At 34.8% G+C, this 19,689-nt stretch overlaps 1 protein-coding gene across 5 annotated transcripts in view; it reads left to right on the top strand.

The window, feature by feature from the left end:
- The first annotated feature begins 2,862 nt into the window (after positions 1-2,862).
- LOC117100591 (dTDP-glucose 4,6-dehydratase-like) overlaps positions 2,863-19,689 on the top strand; it is a 32,416-nt gene continuing 15,589 nt past the window's right edge. For 2 of the 5 annotated variants that reach the window (XM_033240370.1, XM_033240374.1), the window contains exon 1: positions 2,863-3,153. The gene's annotated coding sequence lies outside the window, so the exon portion shown is untranslated. Of the gene's footprint in view, positions 3,169-11,916; positions 11,995-19,689 lie in introns of those variants that run through there. The other 3 variants (XM_033240372.1, XM_033240369.1, XM_033240375.1) reach the window with 3 other exon arrangements.

Consider the following 19,689-nt stretch of genomic DNA (forward strand, 5'->3'; position numbering starts at 1 on the left):
TTAAAAAATCCTATTCAAACTTCAAAAGGACCCTTCAATAATATTAGGTTTTAGAGGCTATAGTTATTGATTATATTCATTACAATTTACCTATTACCTATTTCCCAAACGCTGCAAGTAGAAAAAAACAACAATACAAGCCCTTACGTATACGATGGACTAATATACTTTTTTAAATCACATTTCTAAAGCAATAAAATTATCGTCACGCACATTTGTGTTTGTGGTATTTTTAAGTTTGTTCAACTATTATTGTGTACGTTTTCAAACACTTCAGATCATCATAACTTCATGAATACATTTTAGATTCAATTCACTTCAAGTAGGTCGATGACTGTTCTATTATTGAATGGTAATTGTTATCATCGTGATGGAATCGACAATACCTGGATTTGCGTCAGGAGAATCAATTAGGGGCCTATATGTATTTTGCCCCCTGTCTTGAAAATGTATTGAATTCTCAGTGCGTGATTCACTAATACACTTTTTGAAATCATTTCTAAAGCAATAAAATATCGTCACGCACATTCGTATTTGTGGTATTTTAAAGTTTGTTCAACTAGTATTGTGTACGTTTTTAAACACTTCAGATCATCATAACTTCATGAATACACTTTAGATTCACTTCACTGCAAGTAGGTCGATGACTGTTCTATTATTGAATGGTAATTGTTATTATCGTGATGGAATAAACAATACCTGGATTTGCGCCAGAAGAATCAATTAGGGGGGAGGGGGGCTATACGTGTAATTTTTCCCAACCTGTCGTGAAAATGTACTGAATACTCAGTGCGTGTGAAAACACTTGCAAAAAATATTTGCAAGTTGTTCTCCAGTGGGACTCGAACCCACGTTCTCCAGATCACTAGCCTGGCATCATGTCTTTAGACCACCGAGCTTGCACCTGGGGGTCAGGGTTGAATTCGAGCCAAAGTTATAAGCAGCGAGTACTATTTTTGCAAGTGTTTTCACATGTACTGAGTATTCAGTAAATTTTCACGAGGGGTTGGACACAATTCCACCTATGTGTTCTATTGATGTTGTCAATATTATAATATATCATAGATTCATGAAATGCTTAATAGGCCCTAAACGATAACATGACTTGACCATAGTTTGTTCTCAATATTCTTTAATTTTTTAAACAAAATATGTTTTAGATATTTCTGAGCGTTAATGCCGTCCCGTATCTGTTTTAAAAAACCTCTGAATGTATAAGCATTCAGAGTTTCGCCTGAATATACCCCACTAGAGGCTCTGTCTCTATGTCCGACCAGGTGCATTTTTACCTTACCTAGGGCCCGGCAGTTATCTATGCCATAGTTACCAACCGTCACGCATCACTTCAAAGTGATATTGGATGAAACGCATTTTGCAGAAACACATGCGAGATCATAAATGTGTCACGCATTTAGCACTTGCGTGATAACGAATTATCACAAAATCAGGGGAAAACGTATTCAAAATTAGAAGAAATTGGTTTTATTAAAAATATAAAAACGGTATACAGTAGCTTGAGTCATTAGAGAGCTTTCTTTATCTCGTTCGAGAATCAATTCACAGAGAAAATTTCTCCTTTCCGACCAAAACCACTTGTAGAATCTAGTAGTCGCGAGCAGTCTTGCGAGTTTATTGTTATAACACAACCGTTTAAAATGTGACGGGAACCCGAACTTCCGCAGGGGTTCCGTAATAATACCGTATACACTCGCGTAGGTCCTATAAGGTGACCCGTGTATAAGACGACACGTTTTAGAAGATTTTTGGTTGATATTTGTATGTCTGGCGTATAAGACGACTCCCTGTTTCATGGTCGGAATTCCTAATTTTTTGTGGTCCTGTATACTGCGTCTAGCTGGATAAATGGAGCCAAATGCAAGGGTAATCTTCCAAATAATACCATTTTATGAGTTTTTAAATCTTCACCACCAAAATCGTATTTTCCCATATTTAAAATTGCTTTCATTTATACAACATTTAGTTGCTTCATTGCAGTAGTAAGTTCGCGTGTTAAGCTGGTTTTCCACTAGGCGAATTTATAACAGTTACATTTAATAATTTAAATTGTTCGGATGATATATATATATATATTTTTTTTAATGAAGGTTATCCTCGTTTAAGACAGTTCAATGCAAGTTTATAAAGACACACCATACTGTGTGTCTTTGTATATGTTCCATTCTAGTGGAGGTTCTATCTCTTATGAATTTCTTTTGAATATAAATTAAATACTATACTTAATTAATTTATTATTGTCCACTTGAATTGTATAGCCCTAGGTGCTGCAGTGTTCTTTATGTAGAGCGCCATATATAATTGCTCGCTGTGCTCATCCGGGTTCGATGGCTCCTCCAATTTCAAGCAAGCGTTTCAGAGTCTCTGTCGAGTTAGGTTGCATAAGAGAATGAAGAAGATAACTCTGATAGCAACATTGATTTATTGCTTTAAATTCTGCGACAATAACATTCAGAGGCGAGTCGTGAAAAAAAAAAGAAAAAAAGAAAAATTGATCGCACAAACGCATAAGGTTATTTTCGGGCGTCAGCAACTAAAGAACATGGACCTAGGCTATTTAATATTATGATGTAGCTGGGCATGTATTTTATGGTGATAGATTAATTAAAAGAAGTTTAACATTGTTCTGTGTATATTATTTGAATTTCTTTAATTTCAAACGAACGGCCCCTGATTTTCCTGTAATTTTTGCAGTATTTCAAATGAATATGTACCTAGGCCTACATAACTGTCTTCTAATCGGATTAAAATCTGGTCGAATTTTGGCCGATATTGAAAAAAGTTTGGCCGAATTTGGCCGTGAGATGGCGTGTGTTTGGCCGTGAAGCCTGTCGACTATCTGTGGCAACCCTGCTCTGGAGTTGGAACATGACCGAAGTCCGTTTTGGTATACCAAATATACCTCCTACAAATTGGACAATAAGCTGAAAATTGTTTGTTGTGGTGTCATTGAACAAATAAAATTGAAAAATTTTGGCTAAGGCCAAAAAAATGACAAATGCCTCCTGACTAGAGGATTTTTTGTAAGAATTTCATAGGGATGCTGGCGTCAAAGCGCGCATCACAGAGGTCTAGATCAAGCATTTCCGGCGGCCCATATAAATGGGGCATCACTGATGAACACTGAAGATAGAAACGGTAATTATATTAGGTGTAAGTGGCTATTATAGGTACGAATAACTTAGAAAGGATTTATAGATAGCTTCATGGATACAGCAAACAATATAATCTTGTTTACATTTAGAGTGCTAGGCCTAGTCCTGGCTTACGTAAACCCATGTGCGCTTCTTGTACAAACAAAACGCCATGCTTGATTGTGTGACGAAACTGAGCAGACGGTCTGCTGAGCATAATATACATGGAGGAATTTGTATAGAGCTGGCCTAGGCCTAAGGCCGCTAGGGCCTAAAAGAGTTAAAATGTAATATAAAGAATTAAAATATAATATATGCGCTAGGCCTAGTAATAGTGACACTAAAACCGACACTAAAGCACTCTACATACAAGTGAATGTTGAGCTGTTAATTATAACTGAAATGTTGCAGTTTACAAGTTTGGTGTGAAAGATGTTAGATAATGGAGGCCTAGGCCTAGGCTAGTCCCTATCCTACTCCAGGCTAAGCCTTTCCTTCCTACTCTAGTAGGCTTATATTGTATTTGAAATGTGATTTCCTTGTTTCTTGCAATTAATTCTGTAAATGTATTTTTAATGTGTTTTATCTTCTCCGTGTTTGGAGGTTTTTTCGATGAATAAATACAATAAATATATATAGGCCTAGCTGGCCAGACGAGGCTAGTCTAGGCCTAGCACTGCAGTAGTAGTAGTACTATAGCTAACTGACCCTTACTAGGCCTAGTAGTGCTTGCTGCTGTAGCAGGCTTCTTGCTTGGCCAAGCTAGCTAATCCTCTGACATGCTAACTGACACAGGGTAGTAAAATAACAATCAGAAAAATAGAGTTTACTAATTCTCTATTACAGTAAAACGTCCATTTTACGAACATCAATTTTATGAATAGTCGATTTTACGAATGGTCTTTACCACTGATGATGTCATCATTGACCAATTACTGTATTATAGTATTATTATATTACAGATGTTCGAATAAGAGTTAAAATAATATTTTGTTAAGTGGAAGAATGCCAGCAATTAAAGTAATTTGTTTTTATCGAAGGTAAATTCAGCTAAGCTCTAGCGCGGTAGACCACGCTGCTGCACTGTGGGTTGATGATAGGCCTGGCCGCCGTTAGCTTATCGACGCTAAATAGCAGGGGATAGCTAGGCCAAAGTATTGGAAACTGACACCCGATTAAAATAATTACGCACGTTGGCCTATCTTTAAATTGTCACCGTATGCATGTACCGCGCGTACATCCTAGATAAGCCTAGACGCGATGTCTCCTCGCTCTTCACGCGTTCTGGAAGGCTACGTGAGGACATATTACTCCTATCGTGGCCTAGAGTGGCTCAGACTCTGCCTAAGTTATTTAAACACTCGGTGCACAGAGTCTTATTAAATTACATCAAAAATATCATTACAGAGAGTTAATATATTTATTCAGTAGGAAAGCCACTGGAAAAATCATGTCAAATTTCGCCTAGGAGAGGGTGCCCTATTTTTCGAAATTAGTTCAAATTATCGAAATTTAGTGGTTTTTGAAAAAACGTTAATTCATCAAACAGCTTACTTACCAAACCAAACATAATGGTGAAATATGTTTATAAATAGTTTTAAAATACAGTGAAATACTTTTGGTGTATTTTGACCGAAACGATAAAGTGTAATTTAATGGACAATTCATGGTGACACAATTTTTACGATTTTATGCTCTGGAAAATCGTTAATTTGAAATACAAAAAAAATTTGATCAGAAATGAATTCAAAATCCCTGCTATAAAAATTTATAATCTATATTAATTTAAAATATTAGGATAAAAGTTTAGTAGCTGGGATGCAAATCCGACTCTGGAAACTAAGGCTACCTCCATTTCGTTGGACTCAAACACTAGCGTGTATTCCATTTTGGAAACATCGGAGATCATAATCAGGAAGATCGTATTTATACAGAGCAATTCCAAGACCGTCTGTTACACCAATAATTAATATGTGTGAAATAAATATATACCATTAAAATGAATATTATTACATATTTAGTCTTCCCAATTAGTAATTTATCGATAACATTTCTGTTGGTTTCTATTACGATTCGTATGCGAGGCTGAGGCCTAAGCCGTGCACATTTGGGGGGCCTAGCATATTCGCGTACCCGTAAATATGCAGCGAGGATAATGCCTATTTAAAAATGGCTCCAATCTTGCTGAAATCTGTATCTTGTTGGCTTGATGACAAGTGTACTGTACATGAATTAAGTACCATCCTTCACAAATTCACCCTATCATTCACAATTTCACTCAATATATGTGATTTTTAGGACTTTATAAAGGAGAAGAAGACAACATTTTTATTTTTATTTTTATTTATTAATCATTTTCTTTCTTTATGATTTATAATAATAATAATAAACATTTCATACAGCTGCTTCTAAATATTAACATTTATATATAAAAACATACATATTTATTATGATATCACGATATATACCACACCCCCTCCCCCCAAAGAAAACTCCTTCAGAGGATTTATATAGATATCGTGCATTTCCATGGGAGAGACTTTAGTATCTAAGCCGGAACTTATTACTGTAGAAGTGGGGTAGCAACATTTCATGCGGGTACTACAAAATCTGCTTCTTATAAGAAAAATTTTCATTATACGGCCTTTGAATAAGCATCAAATATCATTATTTTGCTTATTAAATATCTGTTTTAAAATTTAATGATGATGTTTTCATAATTTAAACATTAAAAAGTAAAGTCAATATTAATTACTGATATTGATTTAACATAGTAGTGTTTTTCAGCATGTTTTTTTTTTTCTTAGGCAGGCTTTCTGAGGGATCTGCTGAGGCATTCGGACCTGAGCAGATTGGAGTTCAGTTGTTAAATCCTTGTCACCATTTAAAATTCACATTCATAACTGACACTGTTGGTCTGTAACCGTTCAAGTCTGAATATATAATTACAGTTGATTTACAACTTCATGTCCCTAAAATAAAATATATTTGCAGATACAATAATTAATACTTAATAGAATACAATGTACTGTAGCCTATCAAGAGATATGCTTTAGTAAAAATTTTTTACTAATTAAATCACTCACATTCATACATATGCCTGAAAATATTATTTTATGAAACATCCCTAGGCTCTATATAGCATAAATTAATGAAAATAAACATGAATCCCAAGGCCTAGGCTGTAATTACAGAATAATTATTATATAGAAATATAAGCAAGGTCTATAAACCATCCTAAACTAACACACGTGGAATGCATGCATTTAGACGCAAAATTTGAGGAAATAGTACCTTCAGATGGCCGGAAATGACACTTTTATACAGTAAAATTCACCATTATCACAGCATCATTTTAGTCTAGATGAAGCGCCAGAAAATTTCTCATGGTCTTTACTCAGGCATTTTCGTCAACAGAAGAGATCTTCCGGCCATCTGAAGGTACTATTTCCTCAAATTTTGCATCTAAATGCATCGCACCGCAATGCGGCCCGCTGTAGTGCTACAGTTCTCGCTCAGCTACCACTACCGCCTGCTCACATGCTCCAAAAACTGCCTAGCATTTTACGGCCTAGAGGTATGAATAAGAATTTTTGATCAGAGTTGAAACAAGTCTTACCCGACTAAATTAGGATTAAACATGATAAATCAACACTTCAAAAAACATTTTGATTAGCTGGGACGCAAATCTGACTCTGGAGAAAATATTAAATAAATGCATGGACAAGTCGTACCAGATTTTCACTATTTCGCCTGTGTCAACATTAATCGATGAATGCTTATGACAGTGTAGGTTATTTCAAGAAAACCCAAATTTTGGTTTAATAGCAAATTAGATATATTAGGAAATGTTGTTACCATATAAGGTAGCCATGGGCGGGCCTTATCTATTAATGAGAACTATAAATAGAGCTGATGCATTTTTGGTAAGCGACGCTAAAACGTGGTTACGCTTTGAAATGATAGGTGGCGCTGCGCAAAGCAAATGCGGAAGTAAGATCGAAAAATCGCGATATAACGGACAAATCGTCTATCGGCTGTCCTACTGTATTAGTCTTCTATATTTTCATATTTTTTATATGAGAATGAGTTATTTTCTATTTTTTTCGTATATTATTAAAATTGGAAACGTTCTAAACATATCACTGCTAAGTTTTTTGAAGGTGAGAATTCCATCTCCAGAATCATAAATTATCGGAGAACATCGTTCAAGTGTTTGTTTTTTAGTATACCCAATCAAAGTCAAGGAAAAGGCCCCATGTGACCCTGGTTTTTTCCCCGATATGCTAACACTTTCCTATTCGGGATTTTGACAAGCGCCCTCATACAGATGTGCTCCTAGCTATCAATGGCAAACTCGGTCTATCTCAAAAGGCTTTTGAAAAAATAATCTCCAAAGAATGTGCTCCGATTATATAGTAAGTTTGAGAAATTGGAAATACTGTAAATGTTTGAATCTAATATTTAAAACATTTCTATTAATAATAACAGAGAGGCCCTTGTGTGTGTTTACAAAATTTAATTGTATTTTGCGATCTTGTGCCGTGACCCAGGGATGTATTTTTCAGTTGTCCAAACAAAGATCGTAATCTCATAAAGAGATATTGATATTACAATTCACAAATCTACTTGAAATTCCCACTAAATGTCAGCATGAAATCCATGTACTGTAAATAAACATTGTTTTATCAAACGTATATGATAGTTAAGTAGTTTAAACATTCCTGACATTGTTTTGACAAGTTTCCAATCTTTTCAATCACTCTATGGCCAATAACAATGCCGTACGCATGCATCAAACATAGTGACCTTTGTGCGCATTTGTTCCGATATACAGTGAAAATATGCTAAAATCAGGCCTAATTTTAAACAGTAACAGCTCTTTAGGATGAAAGGTGACCCCCAATTTTTATTACATATTCTGAAAGCACATGAGTTGTAAATATGATTTTATAGGTCATAATGGCTGATTGGATATTGTGACATCATCATATTGCCATCTGAATTCAACAAACTGAATATTATCGATGACGTCATTTTAGAAAATGCGCATTTGAGCGTATCTCGCTCATCCTTGGTTGATGGTCTTCCAACTTTGAGTATGTTATAACTGAGACAATTCTCTTTCATATATTTGACTTCTTTTTACATTTTGATGATGTCATCATGGTCAAAAAAATTGTTTTTTCTGACCCCCACATCTTTCTTTTCTCAAAACGTTGATGAGCCCATATCATCTTAACCATTCGTCATTTCTGAATCATGTTAAGTGAGCGTAATCTTCAGGTCAAGGTTGAATGTCGTGTACCTTAATTTTCCGTTCGCGCTTCTAAGCGTGCACGTACGCGTGCGTCAAAAATTATATGTGCTTAAAACCATATATATATTTTTAATCAGTTATAGCTCCTTAGGATGAAGGGTGACCCCCAATTTTTATAATACATATTCTGAAAGCATGTGAGTTGTAGATATGATTTTATAGATCATTATGGCTGATCGGACATTGTGACATCATCATATTGCCATCTGAATTCAAAAAACTGAATTTTTATATATGGTAAATATTATGAATGATAATAAGTTACTCACCAACAGGCGTTTGTCAATGAGAGTTGATACATATATCTCATGAGTGAATATCTCGTGACATTAACCATGCGCACATGCGTCATGGCGTGCGCATACGCATAAGTAAATCTTTTAAAATGCTTCAAATTCTTTAAAAAAATGAATTAGCATTTATATACTTTGGGCCATTTTCAGCATTTAAAAATTGTTCAATCTGCACCGCGCACACTTCCTCGAGGGTCAAATTGTGGCGGATCACCTAACTCGTCCTCAGTGACGAGTTCAAATCTAGTTTCATTTGTTTTATTTCCCTGGTAAATCAAGGAACGCTATTTTTTGCTCTCCTTAGATCGTTTTGAGGCGCGCCGGGGCGATCACATTCCTTTTAAATTAAGGTCTGATACTGTATGTCATAGACCATATCGAGATAAAACTTGAGCCCTGAGCTAAATTACACAAACAATTACAGTACTGATTACAAAACGTTCGACATAGACACGTATTGAACACAGGAGCAATTTGCAAGTGACACACGTGTGATAAGCTAATGATTAACTTATGACGAATTGACATATTTACCTTTGTTTATTCAAGCATTACAGAGTAAAATGCATGCTCTGCGAAACTACCTCAAAGGCATATATCCCAATGTCAATGATGTTGTTTATTACCAAACGAAAGACACTGCGTGCCGTTATCAGGTATGCCAAGGACAATATTGTCATGAATAAACTGTCCGTACAGCGTTAGCTTCGATAAATTCCAGCTTAGGTTGATTAAGCTACGTAGATGGGACGATAGTTTTATTCAAAATTTACGAATATTTACTGAAATTATACAGAATATCTAAAAAATTACTTCTTTGATTTTAAGATGTTTAACACAATTCTGGTAGCCTGTCATCTCTAAAACACTCTTGTTTATTATTATTGTTCTTATTAATAACGGAAATCATATTCAGAATAAAACGAACTGCGTTAACAGAATGTGATTTATGTAATTTATTAGATGCTACATAAACTCTCGCTATAAGAAGGAATAATGTTTTTTTTTTGTTTTTCATTTCACCGAGTAATACAAAATTAAGATTATATGCAAACATACTAGAAACTTATACAAATGATTGAAAAAATGGATTTTTTTACGTTGTCCTTAATCAAAATCTATCAAGTTTTGCATTAAACTAAAGCTCATATTTACATTTGATTTAACAATGAAAAGAAAATGGAATATATGGCCTAGGCCCAAGCTACTTGGCCCTAGGCCTACGCTTGAATTGCTCAGTGATTACGAAAAACACAGAATGGCTACAAAATGTTACAGATAGTTAAATGTATGCATACACGCATTAGTTAGCGTGCAAAGCCTCTCTAATATGAGTTACAGTATCAAGTACTCTATTTTAAGAGAAAACTCGAAAATCAGAATTGATGTAAATATTAAAAGATCAGAGTTATCTTTGGGTATAGTAAACAAATACTCTAAAAATGAGAGTGCAGACACTCATCAGGGTAATTTAATACATGGGCTAATAGCAAAAATTATTTAGAGTATCGCATACAGTATTATAGATCATCTCAATTTCAATTTCAATTAAGAAAGATATAAAACTTGAGCCCTGAGCTAAATCACACTAAAAAAGAATAGGGCAAGTGGGCATTTTCATCAAGGAGAAAAAAAAACCTGCAACAATATGACAAATACATATAACCACAAAATTGCTCACTGTCGTGCATTTCAAAGAAATTTTAATACATTAATAGTTTAATTGCAAATTACAGATGTTTTTTCTTTTGTGTATCTTTTTTTAGATTTTATTTTATGGATGCTAGGCTTACTGTACTTTATGTAATTGTGATAAATGAAAACATGGAACTGTCTGTGCATTTCAAAGAAATTTACGTTAATATTTTAATTGCAAATTACAGATGTTTTTTCTTTTGTGAATCCTTTGTTAGGTGTTCATTGTTTTTATTATATATATATTATATATATATATATATATACATATTACGCCCCTGACACTAGTCCTTCCTCAGTGGCGAGCGAGTGAGGGTTGAAAAAGCCAGATAGTATAAAGTGAGAATTTCATGCAAGCATGATTAGAAACAATAGGCTAGGTGGGATTAGAATAAACAGCCTAAACAAGTAAACAGGAAAGGCAAAAATAAACTTTAGAGGCATGCCTCAATGATTAAAGCCAAATGATTTATCCAGAATAATTTGGAATGCCATAGGTTTAATTTAGTGTACCGGGAGAACGTTCACTAATATTGAGTCCAAATGGTGTGGTGGTTTTCAGTAAAATTTCCCAGTGATTCTCTTTATCTTTTCGATTTTTGTCACTCCAATTGGCATTATGGTCAATTGCAATCACTCTGAAATTTGAAATTGAATGACCAGCTAAATTGAAATGTTCGGCTACTGGTTGATCAAGCTTAGATGTCCTGATAGCTGATCTGTGTTGTGTCATTCTCATACGGAGAGTGTTTTTTGTTTCTCCGACATATTGTTTACCACAAATATTACAATATATGAGATAAATGACATTTTTGGTGAGGCAATTAATTGATTGCCTTATCCGAAATATGTGGTTTGTTTGGTTGCTCTTGGATGATTGTCTAGAATCAAGCAAGGAGCATGTTTTGCATGATGAACCACAAAGATGACTACCCAAACTATGGCTGTCGCAAGAGTTAATTTGCCTCTTGAATTTAGATCGTACTAATATATCACGAAGGTTAGGTGGTCTGCGATAGGCTATGAACGGTGTATCCGGAAAAACAGACCTAAGACTTTTTTTTTATTTACTCAGCAAAGTACACAAGGCATGTGTTATCTTCGATCATTTGTGAAATGTTCCTTTTTATAGTATGGAGAATATTAACTACCTGTATAACAACCCCTTCCCCATATTTCAAATTCCTGGATCCGCCACTCATTCCGCTTCTTAATTTTTCCAATGGGCTGGATCTGCCTTCACCAAGTCGTGGTATTTAATTTCCATTGACAAACTTATTGCTGACCTATTATGACTCAGCACAATTCTTATGCCATTCTGCATGGCTTGCTATATTTATTTTGGATCTAGGCTTACCATAATTACTTTGTTTAATTATGCATTTTTTTATGGTGAAATCAACCATGCGTTTCAAATACTATAAATATGCCTCCATTCATGGTCTGAGATTATTTATCCTGTTAAAGTCTTGTTAACCTAAAGCTCTTGACCTTAATTGTAATAGCTGAATTCTTGTCAGTGTTTTATAGAACCTTGGTAAGTGAAGTATTTATTTTAATGTTTTACAGATAAGTTATATAATAGCCAATTTGCTTTATTCATTCATTCTCATGGAAATTATGTATAATATGAAATATATTGTAATGTAGTCTCAACAAAAATATATGATTCTTTTTGGAGAAATTTAAATTGAAATGCATCTTTTTACGAAACTGTTCCATGAAATAAATTCTACTGTAATTAATCCTTGAAAAAATATAAACAGCCTACAGGCCTGACAGCCTATGGTTATACCAGTTATGTCTGCATTGTAATATAAGTTGTGTACTGTGAATGCTATCCATTTCGGCTGTGAACCGGTTCGGCTACGATGTATGTGGAAATGTGCTGATTAAGAAAAAATGTGTCAAAATTCTAGACTTTATCTATGGTAAGCATTTTGGATTTCAAAATAAAATTGGCAATGCTCCAAATTATGTTTTCAATCTTTTTACGCTTTGCCCTAATGCACATTAACTTTGCTATAGAGCCAAGGTACTTGCTTACTTATATTGGGTCAATCTCTGATCCCAACCAATGATGGACTTTCAGATGTCTCGGTTTTCTATTGCATTTTGAATTCATTTAGCTCAGTATCTTGTTTCAAAAGGTCTACAAAGGTTATGGCTGGTGGGCGTTTCCCTTTGTTACGGTTGGCGCATCGGTTGTGGCTTGGGCTCCCAACCTCGAGGTCGGGTTTCGAAACTCTCACTGTGCAAATCGCTTGTGTCCTTGGCAAGGCACTTTATCTACGGTTGCCTCTCTCCACCCAGGAGTACAAGTGGGTACCTGGTAGGTTCCAACACAACTGCGCTGATTACTAGCCGCAATATTATGGAATAATAATATAATTTAACTTAATAATTTAATTTGGTGTTCAATGTGATCCATATGTGTTTGATCCAATGACCGGGGTAGTGATGTGAAGCGCTTAGAGGCTTTGTTAAGGCATTAAGCGCTATATAAGAACGACATATTATTATTATTATTATTATTATTACCTTGTGACGGTGTCCAAAGCAGCAGCTGCGATATAACTTCTTCTTTACGCCCGCAGCAGTGTTCTGACAATCTTGTGCATCACCATCTTTTGCGATCCGTAACGAAGGGTAGGTTTCCATAAAGTGACTGGTTTGTGATATGGTGGTTGGCATCTACAACAATATTCAGAGCAGCCAATAACGGTCGGGTGTACAGTAATTGCCATTTAGTTTTGAAGCAAGCATATGGTCTATGACTAGCATCTGTAGAGAAGTACAGACTCTAATGTAGATTTGAATAGTCTTATCTTAATTCATTTTAACAAGTGCACTCCATGCCTGCCCAATCCTGACACAAATTTCTTTTTCTGTACTTTCATTCACATGCTCCATTACTTTACCATCAAGGGTGGAGATACTTTGATTTGTTTGCTCCTTAATTTCCATAGACTTTGTTTTCTTTGCATTTATGAATGCCAATGTGCCTGCATATTTTCACACTAAACGCTTCTTTAAACAACGCTTGTTTAAAGAAGCATTTACTATATGTAGGCTACACCCATTGCTTAACTATGGACTGAAAGCTTCAAAGGAGCTTTCTTTGTTTTTGTACAGTAGGTACAGTACTGTAGCTTTGATCAGTAGGGTAAGAATGCTGTGATCTTTAGTTTATTCATAGCTATGTCACCTACTAGGGCTAATGTTTTGATTGGTCAAACACTTTTGGTACTTGTTCATATAAGCTTGCAAATATGGATAATTTATCATGCCCAATGATGACATATAAATGTTGAATCCTGACACGATGGCGTGCATTTCGATACTTGGAGTATGTATTATACTATCTTACCTAAGGCCAAAAAAAAAAAAATACTTGGTTCGGTTAGCATCCGGGCCCAAAAAAATTTCTGGGTAGGTAAGCGATTTTTTTTTTTTTTTTTGATCAGACAATACAAACAAAAAAGAATTTGATTTCAAACTGTAGTCAATTACTTTATTGCAAATACTGTACACGACGGATCAGAACTGTTGTTGGTGGATACTGTATAACAAATGAAAAATTTAACTTTTAATGGGATGCACTTTCTTTTTTGGCCTTATTGGCCTATCACATACAGTTTCAAGTTTCACATACCCCAAGTTTTACCGTTTACTACTGCACTAATGTGATAATGATCATACAATTCTGTTCTTTTGTACAGTAACAACTCTGTGAAAAGACAATATAAGCAACATAGGTGTTTAAAAAAAAAACATAGCACAACTCTTTTAAGTATGTTCTTACAAAATACTTTAACTCATTCATTAAACTGGCTTAAATTAAGGTTAAAATCCTTCCTGGGTTCAAATTTGTAGTCACAGCACATGCATACATTTTTTATAAATTTAAATCTTCGCGAAAGCGTGGGCTAGCTCATGAACCCTGACCAGTCATTCACGAAATGCTGCCGCGTTTCTACGTGAATGCAACTCATGAACACAAATAGAAAGCTACGTTCCATTGCATGATTAATACGACTTCGCGTTCACGGGTTAGGAACGCTTGTACGAATCGGAGCATTGTCAATATTTTTATATTATCATCGGACACGATGCTGGTTTTCACATGAATTGAAACTCGTTAACACAAATAATAGAGTCACTGTATAAGTTCCAGGGTATGAAAACGCGACTTCATGTTCACGGGCTGGAAACGCTTTTTACGGATAGGAGCACTGTCAATATTTTATTGTTTATCAATGAACGTTGGGCGACGCGACGTAGTAGGTAGGCTTAGCTAGTACGTAGGTAGGCCAGTATTTTAAACTATCTTCGGCCTTTTTAGCTCTGCAACAAGCGAAAAGAAACGAATAGCATCCAAGGAAATATTTTCGTTCGTATATTTTTGGGGGACTTTTGAGTTAGTTTGTGTTAGAAATGAAAAAAAAAAAAATGTTGGGTCGGGTGAAAATCTAGGGTTGGGCGGGGACGCTAACCAAGTGTTTTTTTTTTACTTACTGAAAAGTCTCAAACAAATCGTTGATCATCCAACTAGGAAAAACGCGATACTCGACCTCATTGTGACTAATTTACAAAAGTACTATAACAGCCCAAGCGTTCACAATTTTTTTGTATTATAATGCATTCCAAGTGTTTAATGGGCAGAAAAAGAAGAAAAAGCAACAGCTTTCTATAAATTAATACAATGAAGCTATTGAAACATATTTTCATCAAAAGGTTGTAAAAATCCATACACTCGATAAGCCATGGATGACTCCAGCGCCAAGTGTCATTTGCGTCTCATGGATAGAGATACAATTGGAATCTTGTGCAAAAACACATAAAATCCAGCAGGAAACACTTAAATTTACTCTAATTTTTTTGTTGGTAGGATAGGATAGTCAGATGCCACTTCCACTCGAGCTCCTGTGAGTTCTGTTCCAGCGAGCTCTCAATTACTGGAGCTTCAAAGTGCTGGAGAACAGAGCGGTGAAAAGGGTTCCTCTGCATTTATTTTCTTTTCTGGTTACTGTTAGGATGTTTTATGGCGTCATTGCTTTTTTTTCCCAAGTTCTTTTTTGTGGAAAGCGCTTAGAAGCTTTGTTTTGCATTAAGCGCTCTATAAGACTAACATTATTATTATTATTATTATTTTATAATGAAAATCTGAAAAACTTAAAAATATCTGACCCAAAGAAATGGCATCAAAGCATACAGCTTATACAGTAGCTAATAAAATAAAGTAACAGCCAACTATCTGTGTTCCTGGAGTCTCTCCAGAAGACTATACTAGCATTAGCAACACTATTAATGTACATTTTAGCAATTATCACCTATAGTAGGATTGCATTGAACAAGTTGCCAGCCTTCCTAACTTGCACTCCCACCACCTGTTCTCTTGGAATGGGAAATGTACCAGAAACTTTAATGTTAAAATCACAAAATCTCCTGGACCGGATGATATCCCGAACAAAATCTTGAAGGAATTCGTATGCAAGATAAGCCTCCCAATCACTCACATTTTTAATACTTCATTAAACGAAGGTATCGTTCCTAACTTGTGGAAAGATGCTGTCATTGCCCCTGTGGCCAAGGAAAAGAACAAATGCACTGTAGATATTGATAATCTACGCCCTATCTCACTTACCTGCCTTGTTGCCAAGATCGCAGAAGGGTTTTGTGTCTAGATGGTTAATGTCTGATATTCAAAAGAACATTGACAAATGTCAATTTGGTAGCCTTAAAGGGTATTCGACTACCCATTATCTGATTGAACTATTAAATCTGTTCTTCTGCGGTAGTAACACATCAAAGACTTTGGGGAGGTTGGACTTGACTGACTTCTCCAAGGCTTTTGATTGTGTGGACCACACAATTGCTGTTAGTAAGCTTTTAGCTTTAGGGTGCAGACCTGAGATTGTACTTTGGATAGTGAGCTTTTTTTCGGAACGTACTCAGAGTGTTAAATACAATTCTGTGCTATCTAATAATGTAAAACTCACCTGCAGTGTCCCCCAAGGCACCCGTCTAAGACCCATTATCTTCCTTGCAATCACAAATGATGCATTGACTGGTAGTAATCATAAAATATGCAAGTATGTGGATGACCTAAGTATTGGAGAAGTGGTGTATAGTTATGAAATATCAAATATTCAACAAACTGTTAATAACCTTTAATGAATGGTCAAACCAAAACATGCTTAAACTAAATCCTAATAAATGTAAATTAATGTGTTTATCCTTCCAGAGATATCCCCCTGATGTCCAGCCCATTACCATGATAACCACATGTTAGAGTGTGTGACACAGAAATTAAAATTCTGGGTGTTTGGGTTCAAAATAATCTCAAATAGGATAAGAATGTTAAAGAAATGGTCTTTAAGGGAAGCAAACAGCTCCATTTGCTAAGTAGACTGAAAAAATTCAACGTCTCACAGAGTGACCTTGTTGCTGTGTATTCAGGGTATGTTAGACCCACCCTTAAATACATTGCACAGGTATGGCATTCTGGCCCAACTTGTGAAAAGAGTAATGCAATTGAGAAAGTCCAAAATGGGCTTGTAAAACCATTCTAGGAAATGGTTACGATAATTACCAACAAGCTCTTGACAAACTCAACCTTCTAAGTTTATCCCAGCGTAGGACAGAAATGTGTTCTAAATTTGCAAATGAGTGTTTAAAGGAAGGACCGCTTCTCTGGGTGGTTTATGGTGAATGACTCCGCTCAAGGAATGTCTCTTTTATTGAGCCCTGTGCTAAAGTTAATCGTTATCGCAATAGTGCAATTCCATATCTTACTAGAGTTTTAAATAATTGCTGAATACTACACACAGTACTAAATTTGAAATAGAGACCTTCTGTGAGCAGGGCTATTGCGAAGTGTACGCTTTTGCTGCAGAAGAATGTTGCTATTTTTATCGGCTCTTTTATAAATCTATGTGCAATTTTTTATACCAGTGATACTGGTATCCTTCTTTCTATTCAAAATTTGTATATAATATTTACCTCCCTCATTTTTGCTTCTTTTTATGTTTATATTTTTTTTTTATTAATCTCTGAATTTTTCCTTTTATATGATTGTCTTTTTTGTAATTATACTTTATGTAAATCCCAAGCAATTTAGTTTTTACTGTGATTTGTGGATGTTTTGAAATAAATTAATAATAGCTTTCTTTAGATTGTTCATTTCAGACTACGATGTATCTATGAAGCCTGCGCGTAGGAAAAATTGCAATAGTTTCCGCCTGTACTGTATGCCCTGTATTAGGTTTGTTTTTTTTGGCAACATGCAGGAACTGAACTTCAAATATGCAAATTATTGGAATTATTAACAATAATTATTCAAATAACTCTGTTGGGATTTGTTTCAGCTGTGTTTTTTTAAAAAATTATGCTGGTGAATATCAATGTAATAAACTTGAACTATTAAATAAACCACACAATTGCATAATTATTCTTAATAAATAAATTTGTTACTCAATATATCATTCTGTATTATGTGTGTTGTGTACTAAATTCAAGTTTTATATTTAAATTAACTTTTTAACTACTTGCAATATAATATAAAAGCAGTAATAAAATTATTTAATTAATTAATTATTATTTAATATAACAATATTATGTTGGACTTATAAATCAATTCATGCCAACAAGGCCTCTGAGGTGACACTTTTTTTATACCTCGTTTAGCAAACCGCCGCTCGCCAATAATGATTATTTCGAATAAAAATAACATTTTATTTTTGGCCAATTAGCACACCCACCGCCAAAAAAAATAATGAAAATTTTAGAAAAAAATTTCTTTATTTTTTTTTAGCCTTCAACTGCCTGGGAATCTCCAAAAATAAGATTTATGTATATTTCTTTCGAATTAAATTAAAATTTAAAGCATTTAACTAGCCATTACTACTCTGTTTATATTCAACAATAAAATGTTATTTTTATTTTCTTCTCCGTCTGGATGTTTTTGGCAAATAAGAAACAAAATTTTATTTATTTTTTTTTCCGCCCTCCTCTGAGGATCTTTTTAAAGTTTGCGAAACAAGGTATAAAAAAGTCTTGTATAAAGCACTTGCGTATATACTCGCGTATACGACAAGGCTTAAAATAAATTATGATAAAAAAACGGGGTCTTATACCCACGACGTACAAATTAAAAATTTTTTTAATCATGTTCGTCTTAACGTTTGTCAGTTACACACCAATTTACTACTGTAATGAAGCTACTAATTGTTGGTATGAACAAACACAATTTATAAATGGGAAAATAAGATTTTCATGCACATTTAAAAATATTTATGAATATTATTGTATTATTTGGCTGGATGCAGTATTAGGATCATAAGCAGAAAAAATGTGGAATTCCGACCATGAAACGAGGGGGTCGTCTTATATGCCTGACATACAAAAATAGTAAAAAATCTTCTCAAACTCGAGGGTCGTCTTATACGTGGGTCGCCTTATTTTTTGGAAGCAGACTGCTTGCTCCAAACCACTAAAGCCTGGTTCAGGTCGAACTCTATCTAGATATACCCGTCTTGAAACATGATACGATAATCCCCTAATTGCGTTCGATGCCAAGTTAGAGCCAGATAAACAGCCAGCCAGTTTCAGGCCGTCGACGTCACACGGTCGAAAGACTTGTTTAATAAAACATCTACTGTATTTTACGAACCTCTAGTACCAAGTGGTACTGTATTCGTTCAAAAAAAATTGTTAACTACTGTAGAGAAGGTATGAGTTTCCACTACCTAACCTAGCCGACCAGTACGAACCAACGACCAGTGCAGCAGCGTGTTCTACCACAATCTAAGTGGTAGATTCTCTAGGCCCTAGCTACATTTACCTTCGATAAAAAACGAATTATTTTAATCGCTAGCTAGCATTCTTCCATTTAACAAGATATTGTTTTAATTTTCATTAAAACGTATGTATACTTTATGGACCTTTCTGTCCTGTTTTGTAGTTTTTAGATCGTTCAACTGTGTTGTTTACATGCACTTCGCGAAAATCTAGCTTCGCGGTGTCAAATAAGTTGCTGACTTCCACACACTTTTTTATTTCGTCATCGTAAACATGTGCGCTCATTTTAACGACTGGTGGTAGTTCGTTGAAATTGAATTAATAGCGACTATTATAGCAGAAATAGAAAAGATTGAATTGTCAATAAATAAATACAACAAATCTGATTTTATTATTAAGAAAAATATACATTATCACTTTGAAAAACATA

Source organism: Anneissia japonica, unplaced genomic scaffold, assembly GCF_011630105.1.
Source record: "Anneissia japonica isolate Jap-2015-1 unplaced genomic scaffold, ASM1163010v1 scaffold1770_len632688_cov154, whole genome shotgun sequence".
In the NCBI taxonomy this organism is placed as follows: domain Eukaryota; kingdom Metazoa; phylum Echinodermata; class Crinoidea; order Comatulida; family Comatulidae; genus Anneissia; species Anneissia japonica.